Consider the following 10,682-nt stretch of genomic DNA (forward strand, 5'->3'; position numbering starts at 1 on the left):
GTTTGGGTTATGGTTTGGGTTATGGTTTGGGTTATGGTTTGGGTTATGGTTTGGGTTATGGTTTGGGTTATGGTTTGGGTTATGGTTTGGGTTATGGTTTGGGTTATGGTTTGGGTTATGGTTTGGGTTATGGTTTGGGTTATGGTTTGGGTTATGGTTTGGGTTAGCGTTATTGTTAGGGGTTGGGGTTATGGTTTTGGTTAGGGTTATTGCTAGGGGTTATGTTTTGGGTTATGGTTATGGTTATGGGTTGGGTTAGGGTTATTGTTTGTGGTTGGGGTTATGGTTTGGGTTAGGGTTATTGTTAGGGGTTATGGTTTGGGTTATGGTTATGGTTTGGGTTAGGGTTATTGTTAGGGGTTGGGGTTATGGTTTGGGTTATGGTTTGGGTTATGGTTTGGGTTATGGTTTGGGTTATGGTTTGGGTTATGGTTTGGGTTATGGTTTGGGTTATGGTTTGGGTTATGGTTTGGGTTATGGTTTGGGTTAGGGTTATTGTTAGGGGTTGGGGTTATGGTTTGGGTTATGGTTTGGGTTATGGTTTGGGTTATGGTTTGGGTTAGGGTTATTGTTAGGGGTTGGGGTTATGGTTTGGGTTAGGGTTATTGCTAGGGGTTATGTTTTGGGTTATGGTTATGGTTATGGGTTCGGTTAGGGTTATTGTTTGTGGTTGGGGTTATGGTTTGGGTTAGGGTTATTGTTAGGGGTTATGGTTTGGGTTATGGTTACTGTTAGGGTTATGGTTATGGTTTGGGTTAGAGTTATTGTTAGGGGTTGGGGTTATGGTTTGGGTTAGGGTTATTGTTAGGGGTTATGGTGATAGTTTGGGTTATGGTGATGGTTTGGTTTGTGGTTATGGTTGGGGTTAGGGTTATGGTTTAGGTTAGGTTTATTGTTAGGGGTTGGGGTTAAGGTTTGGGTTAAGGTTATTTTTTGGCGTTGGGGTTATGGTTTGGGTTAGGGTTATTGTTAGGCGTTGGGGTAATAGTTTGTGTTAGGGTTATTGTTAGGGTTTAGGGGTTATGGTTTGGTTTACGGTTATGGTTAAGGTTATGGTTGGGGTTATGGTTTGGGTTAGCGTTATTTTTAGGTGTTAGGGGTTATGGTTTGGGTTATGGTTATTGTTGGGGTTATGGTTATGGATGGGATTATGGTTTGGGTTAGGGTTATTGTTGGGGGTTGGGTGTTATGGTTTGGGTTATGGTTATGGTTTGGGTTGTGGTTATGGTTTGGGTTATGGTTATGGTTGGGGTTATGGTTTGGGTTAGGGTTATTGTGAGGGGTTATGGTTTGGGTTAGGGATATTGTTAGGGGTTAGGGGTTATGGTTTGGGTAAGGGTTGGGGTTATGGTTGGGGTTATGGTTGGGGTTATGGTTGGGGTTATGGTTGGGGTTATGGTTGGGGTTATGGTTGGGGTTATGGTTGGGGTTATGGTTGGGGTTATGGTTGGGGTTATGGTTGGGGTTATGGTTGGGGTTATGGTTGGGGTTATGGTTGGGGTTATGGTTGGGGTTATGGTTATGGTTGGGGTTATTGTTGGGGTTATGGTTGGGGTTATGGTTGGGGTTATGGTTGGGGTTATGGCTATGGTTGGGGTTATGGTTTTGGTTGGGGTTATGGTTATGGTTGGGAATATGGTTATGGTTGGGGTTATGGTTTGGGTTAGGGTTATGATTTGGGTTAGGGTTATGGTTTGGGTTATGGTTTGGGTTATGGTTTGGGTTAGGGTTATGATTTGGGTTAGGGTTATGGTTTGGGTTATGGTTTGGGTTATGGTTTGGGTTATGGTTTGGGTTATGGTTTGGGTTCGGGTTATGGTTTGGGTTATGGTTATGGTTGGGGTTATGGTTATGGTTTGGGTTAGGTTTTGGGTTAGGTTTTGGGTTAGGTTTTGGGTTAGGTTTTGGGTTAGGTTTTGGGTTAGGTTTTGGGTTAGGGTTCTTGTTAGGGGTTGGGGTTATGGTTTGGGTTAGGGTTATTGTTAGGGGTTAGGGGTTATGGTTTGGGTTATGGTAATGGTTGGGGTTATGGTTTAGGTTAGGGTTATTGTTAGGGGTTGGGGTTTATGGTTTGGGTTAGGGTTATTATTAGGGGTTATGGTTTGGGTTGTTATGGTTTGGGTTAGGGATATTGTTAGGGGTTAGGGGTTATGGTTTGGGTTATGGTTATTGTTGGGGTTTTGGTTATGGATGGGATAATGGTTTGGGTTAGGGTTATTGTTAGGGGTTATGGTGATGGTTTGGGTTATGGTGATGGTTTGGTTTATGGTTATGGTTGGGGTTATGGTTAGGGTTATGGTTAGGGTTATGGTTTAGGTTAGGTTTATTGTTAGGGGTTGGGGTTATGGTTTGGGTTAGGGTTATTGTTAGGCGTTGGGGTTATGGTTTGGGTTAGGGTTATGGTTTGGGTTAGGGTTATTGTTAGGCGTTGGGGTAATAGTTTGTGTTAGGGTTATTGTTAGGGTTTAGGGGTTATGGTTTGGTTTACGGTTATGGTTAAGGTTATGGTTTGGGTTATGGTTTGAGTTAGCGTTATTTTTAGGGGTTAGGGGTTATGGTTTGGGTTATGGTTATTGTTGGGGTTATGGTTATGGATGGGATAATGGTTTGGGTTAGGGTTATTGTTAGGGGTTGGGGTAATAGTTTGTGTTAGGGTTATTGTTAGGGTTTAGGGGTTATGGTTTTGTTTACGGTTATGGTTAAGGTTATGGTTGGGGTTATGGTTTGGGTTAGCGTTATTTTTAGGGGTTAGGGGTTATGGTTTGGGTTATGGTTATTGTTGGGGTTACTGTTATGGATGGGATTATGGTTTGGGTTAGGGTTATTGTTAGGGGTTGGGGTAATAGTTTGTGTTAGGGTTATTGTTAGGGTTTAGGCGTTATGGTTTGGTTTACGGTTATGATTAAGGTCATGGTTGGGGTTATGGTTGGGGTTATGGTTTGGGTTAGCGTTATTTTTAGGATTTAGGGGTTGTGGTTTGGGTTATAGTTATTGTTGGGGTTATGGTTATGGATGGGATTATGGTTTGGGTTAGGGTTATTGTTGGGGGTTAGGTGTTATGGTTTGGGTTATGGTTAGGGTTATGGTTATGGTTGGGGTTATGGTTGGGGTTATGGTTGGGGTTATGGTTGCGGTTATGGCTATGGTTGGGAATATGGTTTTGGTTGGGGTTATGGTTATGGTTGGGAATCTGGTTATGGTTGGGGTTATGGTTAGGGTTATGGTTATGGTTGGGGTTATGGTTGGGGTTATGGTTATGGATGGGATTATGGTTTGGGTTAGGGTTATTGTTGGGGGTTGGGTGTTATGGTTTGGGTTATGGTTAGGGTTATGGTTATGGTTGGGGTTATGGTTGGGGTTATGGTTGGGGTTATGGTTGGGGTTATGGTTGCGGTTATGGCTATGGTTGGGAATATGGTTTTGGTTGGGGTTATGGTTATGGTTGGGAATCTGGTTATGGTTGGGGTTATGGTTAGGGTAATGGTTATGGTTGGGGTTATGGTTGGGGTTTATGGCTATGGTTGGGAATATGGTTTTGGTTGGGGTTATGGTTATGGTTGGGAATCTGGTTATGGTTGGGGTTATGGTTAGGGTTATGGTTATGGTTGGGGTTATGGTTGGGGTTATGGTTGGGGTTTATGGCTATGGTTGGGAATATGGTTTTTGTTGGGGTTATGGTTATGGTTGGGAATCTGGTTATGGTTGGGGTTATGGTTGGGGTTATGGTTTGGGTTAGGGTTATGGTTTGGGTTAGGGTTATTGTTTGGGTTAGGGTTATGGTTTGGGTTCGGGTTATGGTTTAGGTTAGGTTTATTGTTCGGGGTTGGGGTTATGGTTTGGGTTAAGGTTGGGGTTATGGTTAGGGTTATGGTTTAGGTTAGGTTTATTGTTAGGGGTTGGGGTTATGGTTTGGGTTAAGGTTATTGTTTGGCGTTGGGGTTATGGTTTGGGTTAGGGTTATTGTTAGGCGTTGGGGTAATAGTTTGTGTTAGGGTTATTGTTAGGGTTTAGGGGTTATGGTTTGGTTTATGGTTATTGTTAAGGTTATGGTTGGGGTTATGGTTTGGGTTAGTGTTATTTTTAGGGGTTAGGGGTTATGGTTTGGGTTATGGTTATTGTTGGGGTTATGGTTGGGGTTATGGTTATGGTTGGGGTTATGGTTGGGGTTATGGTTGGGCTTATGGTTGGGGTTATGGTTGCGGTTATGGCTATGGTTGGGAATATGGTTTTGGTTGGGGTTATGGTTATGGTTGGGAATCTGGTTATGGTTGGGGTTATGGTTAGGGTTATGGTTATGGTTGGGGTTATGGTTGGGGTTATGGCTATGGTTGGGAATATGGTTTTGGTTGGGGTTATGGTTATGGTTGGGAATCTGGTTATGGTTGGGGTTATGGTTTGGGTTAGGGTTATGGTTTGGGTTAGGGTTATGGTTTGGGTTAGGGTTATGGTTTGGGTTAGGGTTATGGTTTGGGTTATGGTTTGGGTTCGGGTTATGGTTTGGGTTAGGGTTATTGTTAGGGGTTTGGGGTTATGGTTTGGGTAATGGTTATGGTTGGGGTTATGGCTATGGATGGGATTATGGTTTGGGTTAGGGTTTTTGTTAGGGGTTTTGGTTAGGGTTATTGTTAGAAGTTAGGGGTTATGGTTTGGGTTATGGTTGGGGTTATGGTTTAGGTTAGGGTTATTGTTAGGGGTTGGGGTTATGGTTTGGGTTAGGGTTATTTTAAGGGATTAGGGGTTATGGTTTGGGTTTTGTTTATGGTTGGGGTTATGGTTTGGGTTAAGGTTATTGTTAGGGGTTGGGGTTATGGTTTGGGTTATGGTCGGGGTTATGGTCGGGGTTATGGTTGGGGTTATGGTTGGGGTTATGGTTGGGGTTATGGTTGGAGTTATGGTTGGGGTTATGGTTAGGGTTATGGTTAGGGTTGGGGTTATGGTTGGGGTTATGGTTGGGGTTATGGTTGGAGTTATGGTTGGGGTTATGGTTAGGGTTATGGTTAGGGTTGGGGTTATGGTTGGGGTTATGGCTATGGTTGGGAATATGGTTTTGGTTGGGGTTATGTTTATGGTCGGGAATCTGGTTGTGGTTGGGGTTATGGTTTAGGTTAGGGTTATTGTTAGGGGTTGGGGTTGTGGTTTGGGTTAGGAATATTGTAAGGGATAAGGGGTTATGGTTTGGGTTTCGGTTATTGTTGGGGTTACTGTTATGGATGGGATTATGGTTTGGGTTAGGGTTATTGTTAGGGTTTAGGGGTTATGGTTTGGTTTACAGTTATGGTTAAGGTTATGGTTGGGGTTATGGTTTGGTTTACAGTTATGGTTAAGGTTATGGTTGGGGGTTTATGATTTGGGTTAGGGTTATTGTTAGGGGTTGGGGTTATGGTTTGGGTTAGGGTTATTGTTAGGGGTTATGGTTTGGGTTATGGTTATGGTTGGGGTTATGGTTTGGGTTAGGTTTTGGGTTAGGTTTTGGGTTAGGTTTTGGGTTAGGGTTATTGTTAGGGGTTGGGGTTATGGTTTGGGTTAGGGTTATTGTTAGGGGTTAAGGGTTATGGTTTGGGTTATGGTTGGGGTTATGGTTGGGGTTATGGTTTGGGTTATGATTGGAGTTATGGTTGGGGTTATGGTTAGGGTTATGGTTAGGGTTGGGGTTATGGTTGGGGTTATGGCTATGGTTCGGAATATGGTTTTGGTTCGGGTTATGTTTATGGTTGGGAATCTGGTTATGGTTGGGGTTATGGTTTGGGTTTGGGTTATGGTTATGGTTTAGGTTAGGGTTATTGTTAGGGGTTGGGGTTATGGTTTGGGTTTGGGTTATGGTTATGGTTTAGGTTAGGGTTATTGTAAGGGGTTGGGGTTATGGTTTGGGTTATGGTTTGGGTTATGGTTTGGGTTATGGTTTGGGTTATGGTTTGGGTTATGGTTTGGGTTATGGTTTGGGTTATGGTTTGGGTTATGGTTTGGGTTATGGTTTGGGTTATGGTTTGGGTTATGGTTTGGGTTATGGTTTGGGTTATGGTTTGGGTTATGGTTTGGGTTATGGTTTGGGTTATGGTTTGGGTTATGGTTTGGGTTATGGTTTGGGTTATGGTTTGGGTTATGGTTTGGGTTATGGTTTGGGTTATGGTTTGGGTTAGCGTTATTGTTAGGGGTTGGGGTTATGGTTTTGGTTAGGGTTATTGCTAGGGGTTATGTTTTGGGTTATGGTTATGGTTATGGGTTGGGTTAGGGTTATTGTTTGTGGTTGGGGTTATGGTTTGGGTTAGGGTTATTGTTAGGGGTTATGGTTTGGGTTATGGTTATGGTTTGGGTTAGGGTTATTGTTAGGGGTTGGGGTTATGGTTTGGGTTATGGTTTGGGTTATGGTTTGGGTTATTGTTAGGGGTTGGGGTTATGGTTTGGGTTATGGTTTGGGTTATGGTTTGGGTTATGGTTTGGGTTATGGTTTGGGTTAGGGTTATTGTTAGGGGTTGGGGTTATGGTTTGGGTTAGGGTTATTGCTAGGGGTTATGTTTTGGGTTATGGTTATGGTTATGGGTTCGGTTAGGGTTATTGTTTGTGGTTGGGGTTATGGTTTGGGTTAGGGTTATTGTTAGGGGTTATGGTTTGGGTTATGGTTACTGTTAGGGTTATGTTTATGGTTTGGGTTAGAGTTATTGTTAGGGGTTGGGGTTATGGTTTGGGTTAGGGTTATTGTTAGGGGTTATGGTGATAGTTTGGGTTATGGTGATGGTTTGGTTTGTGGTTATGGTTGGGGTTAGGGTTATGGTTTAGGTTAGGTTTATTGTTAGGGGTTGGGGTTAAGGTTTGGGTTAAGGTTATTGTTTGGCGTTGGGGTTATGGTTTGGGTTAGGGTTATTGTTAGGCGTTGGGGTAATAGTTTGTGTTAGGGTTATTGTTAGGGTTTAGGGGTTATGGTTTGGTTTACGGTTATGGTTAAGGTTATGGTTGGGGTTATGGTTTGGGTTAGCGTTATTTTTAGGTGTTAGGGGTTATGGTTTGGGTTATGGTTATTGTTGGGGTTATGGTTATGGATGGGATTATGGTTTGGGTTAGGGTTATTGTTGGGGGTTGGGTGTTATGGTTTGGGTTATGGTTATGGTTTGGGTTGTGGTTATGGTTTGGGTTATGGTTATGGTTGGGGTTATGGTTTGGGTTAGGGTTATTGTGAGGGGTTATGGTTTGGGTTAGGGATATTGTTAGGGGTTAGGGGTTATGGTTTGGGTAAGGGTTGGGGTTATGGTTGGGGTTATGGTTGGGGTTATGGTTGGGGTTATGGTTGGGGTTATGGTTGGGGTTATGGTTGGGGTTATGGTTGGGGTTATGGTTATGGTTGGGGTTATTGTTGGGGTTATGGTTGGGGTTATGGTTGGGGTTATGGTTGGGGTTATGGCTATGGTTGGGGTTATGGTTTTGGTTGGGGTTATGGTTATGGTTGGGAATATGGTTATGGTTGGGGTTATGGTTTGGGTTAGGGTTATGATTTGGGTTAGGGTTATGGTTTGGGTTATGGTTTGGGTTATGGTTTGGGTTAGGGTTATGATTTGGGTTAGGGTTATGGTTTGGGTTATGGTTTGGGTTATGGTTTGGGTTATGGTTTGGGTTATGGTTTGGGTTCGGGTTATGGTTTGGGTTATGGTTATGGTTGGGGTTATGGTTTGGGTTAGGTTTTGGGTTAGGTTTTGGGTTAGGTTTTGGGTTAGGTTTTGGGTTAGGTTTTGGGTTAGGGTTCTTGTTAGGGGTTGGGGTTATGGTTTGGGTTAGGGTTATTGTTAGGGGTTAGGGGTTATGGTTTGGGTTATGGTAATGGTTGGGGTTATGGTTTAGGTTAGGGTTATTGTTAGGGGTTGGGGTTTATGGTTTGGGTTAGGGTTATTATTAGGGGTTATGGTTTGGGTTGTTATGGTTTGGGTTAGGGATATTGTTAGGGGTTAGGGGTTATGGTTTGGGTTATGGTTATTGTTGGGGTTTTGGTTATGGATGGGATAATGGTTTGGGTTAGGGTTATTGTTAGGGGTTATTGTGATGGTTTGGGTTATGGTGATGGTTTGGTTTATTGTTATGGTTGGGGTTATGGTTAGGGTTATGGTTTAGGTTAGGTTTATTGTTAGGGGTTGGGGTTATGGTTTGGGTTAAGGTTATTGTTTGGCGTTGGGGTTATCGTTTGGGTTAGGGTTATTGTTAGGCGTTGGGGTAATAGTTTGTGTTAGGGTTATTGTTAGGGTTTAGGGGTTATGGTTTGGTTTACGGTTATGGTTAAGGTTATGGTTGGGGTTATGGTTTGGGTTAGCGTTATTTTTAGGGGTTAGGGGTAATGGTTTGGGTTATGGTTATTGTTGGGGTTATTGTTATGGATGGGATAATGGTTTGGGTTAGGGTTATTGTTAGGGGTTGGGGTAATAGTTTGTGTTAGGGTTATTGTTAGGGTTTAGGGGTTATGATTTGGTTTACGGTTATGGTTAAGGTTATGGTTGGGGTTATGGTTTGGGTTAGCGTTATTTTTAGGAGTTAGGGGTTATGGTTTGGGTTATGGTTATTGTTGGGGTTACTGTTATGGATGGGATTATGGTTTGGGTTAGGGTTATTGTTAGGGTTTAGGGGTTATGGTTTGGTTTACAGTTATGGTTAAGGTTATGGTTGGGGTTATGGTTTGGTTTACAGTTATGGTTAAGGTTATGGTTGGGGTTATGGTTTGGGTTAGGGTTATTGTTAGGGGTTGGGGTTATGGTTTGGGTTAGGGTTATTGTTAGGGGTTATGGTTTGGGTTATGGTTATAGTTGGGGTTATGGTTATGGTTTGGGTTAGGTTTTGGGTTAGGTTTTGGGTTAGGGTTATTGTTAGGGGTTGGGGTTATGGTTTGGGTTAGGGTTATTGTTAGGGGTTAGGGGTTATGGTTTGGGTTATGGTTGGGGTTATGGTTGGGGTTATGGTTTGGGTTATGATTGGAGTTATGGTTGGGGTTATGGTTAGGGTTATGGTTAGGGTTGGGGTTATGGTTGGGGTTATGGCTATGGTTCGGAATATGGTTTTGGTTCGGGTTATGTTTATGGTTGGGAATCTGGTTATGGTTGGGGTTATGGTTTGGGTTTGGGTTATGGTTATGGTTTAGGTTAGGGTTATTGTTAGGGGTTGGGGATATGGTTTGGGTTTGGGTTATGGTTATGGTTTAGGTTAGGGTTATTGTTAGGGGTTGGGGTTATGGTTTGGGTTATGGTTTGGGTTATGGTTTGGGTTATGGTTTGGGTTATGGTTTGGGTTATGGTTTGGGTTATGGTTTGGGTTATGGTTTGGGTTATGGTTTGGGTTATGGTTTGGGTTAGCGTTATTGTTAGGGGTTGGGGTTATGGTTTTGGTTAGGGTTATTGCTAGGGGTTATGTTTTGGGTTATGGTTATGGGTTGGGTTAGGGTTATTGTTTGTGGTTGGGGTTATGGTTTGGGTTAGGGTTATTGTTAGGGGTTATGGTTTGGGTTATGGTTATGGTTTGGGTTAGGGTTATTGTTAGGGGTTGGGGTTATGGTTTGGGTTATGGTTTGGGTTATGGTTTGGGTTATGGTTTGGGTTATGGTTTGGGTTATGGTTGGGGTTATGGTTGGGGTTATGGTTGGGGTTATGGTTGGGGTTATGGTTGGGGTTATGGTTGGGGTTATGGTTATGGTTGGGGTTATTGTTGGGGTTATGGTTGGGGTTATGGTTGGGGTTATGGTTGGGGTTATGGCTATGGTTGGGGTTATGGTTTTGGTTGGGGTTATGGTTATGGTTGGGAATATGGTTATGGTTGGGGTTATGGTTTGGGTTAGGGTTATGGTTTGGGTTAGGGTTATGGTTTGGGTTATGGTTTGGGTTATGGTTTGGGTTCGGGTTATGGTTTGGGTTCGGGTTATGGTTTGGGTTAGGGTTAGGGTTATGGTTTGGGTTATGGTTATGGTTGGGGTTATGGTTTAGGTTAGGGTTATTGTTAGGGGTTGGGGTTATGGTTTGGGTTAGGGTTATTGTTAGGGGTTATGGTTTGGGTTATGGTTATGGTTGGGGTTATGGTTATGGTTTGGGTTAGGTTTTGGGTTAGGTTTTGGGTTAGGTTTTGGGTTAGGTTTTGGGTTAGGTTTTGGGTTAGGTTTTGGGTTAGGTTTTGGGTTAGGTTTTGGGTTAGGTTTTGGGTTAGGGTTCTTGTTAGGGGTTGGGGTTATGGTTTGGGTTAGGGTTATTGTTAGGGGTTAGGGGTTATGGTTTGGGTTATGGTAATGGTTGGGGTTATGGTTTAGGTTAGGGTTATTGTTAGGGGTTGGGGTTTATGGTGTGGGTTAGGGTTAATATTAGGGGTTATGGTTTGGGTTGTTATGGTTTGGGTTAGGGATATTGTTAGGGGTTAGGGGTTATGGTTTGGGTTATGGTTATTGTTGGGGTTATGGTTATGGATGGGATAATGGTTTGGGTTAGGGTTATTGTTAGGGGTTATGGTGATGGTTTGGGTTATGGTGATGGTTTGGTTTATGGTTATGGTTGGGGTTATGGTTAAGGTTATGGTTTAGGTTAGGTTTATTGTTAGGGGTTGGGGTTATGGTTTGGGTTAGGGTTATTGTTAGGCGTTGGGGTTATGGTTTGGGTTAGGGTTATGGTTTGGGTTAGGGTTATTGTTAGGCGTTGGGGTAATAGTTTGTGTTAGGGTTATTGTTAGGGTTTAGG

Source organism: Stigmatopora nigra, chromosome 23, assembly GCF_051989575.1.
Source record: "Stigmatopora nigra isolate UIUO_SnigA chromosome 23, RoL_Snig_1.1, whole genome shotgun sequence".
Taxonomy (NCBI): Eukaryota; Metazoa; Chordata; class Actinopteri; order Syngnathiformes; family Syngnathidae; genus Stigmatopora; species Stigmatopora nigra.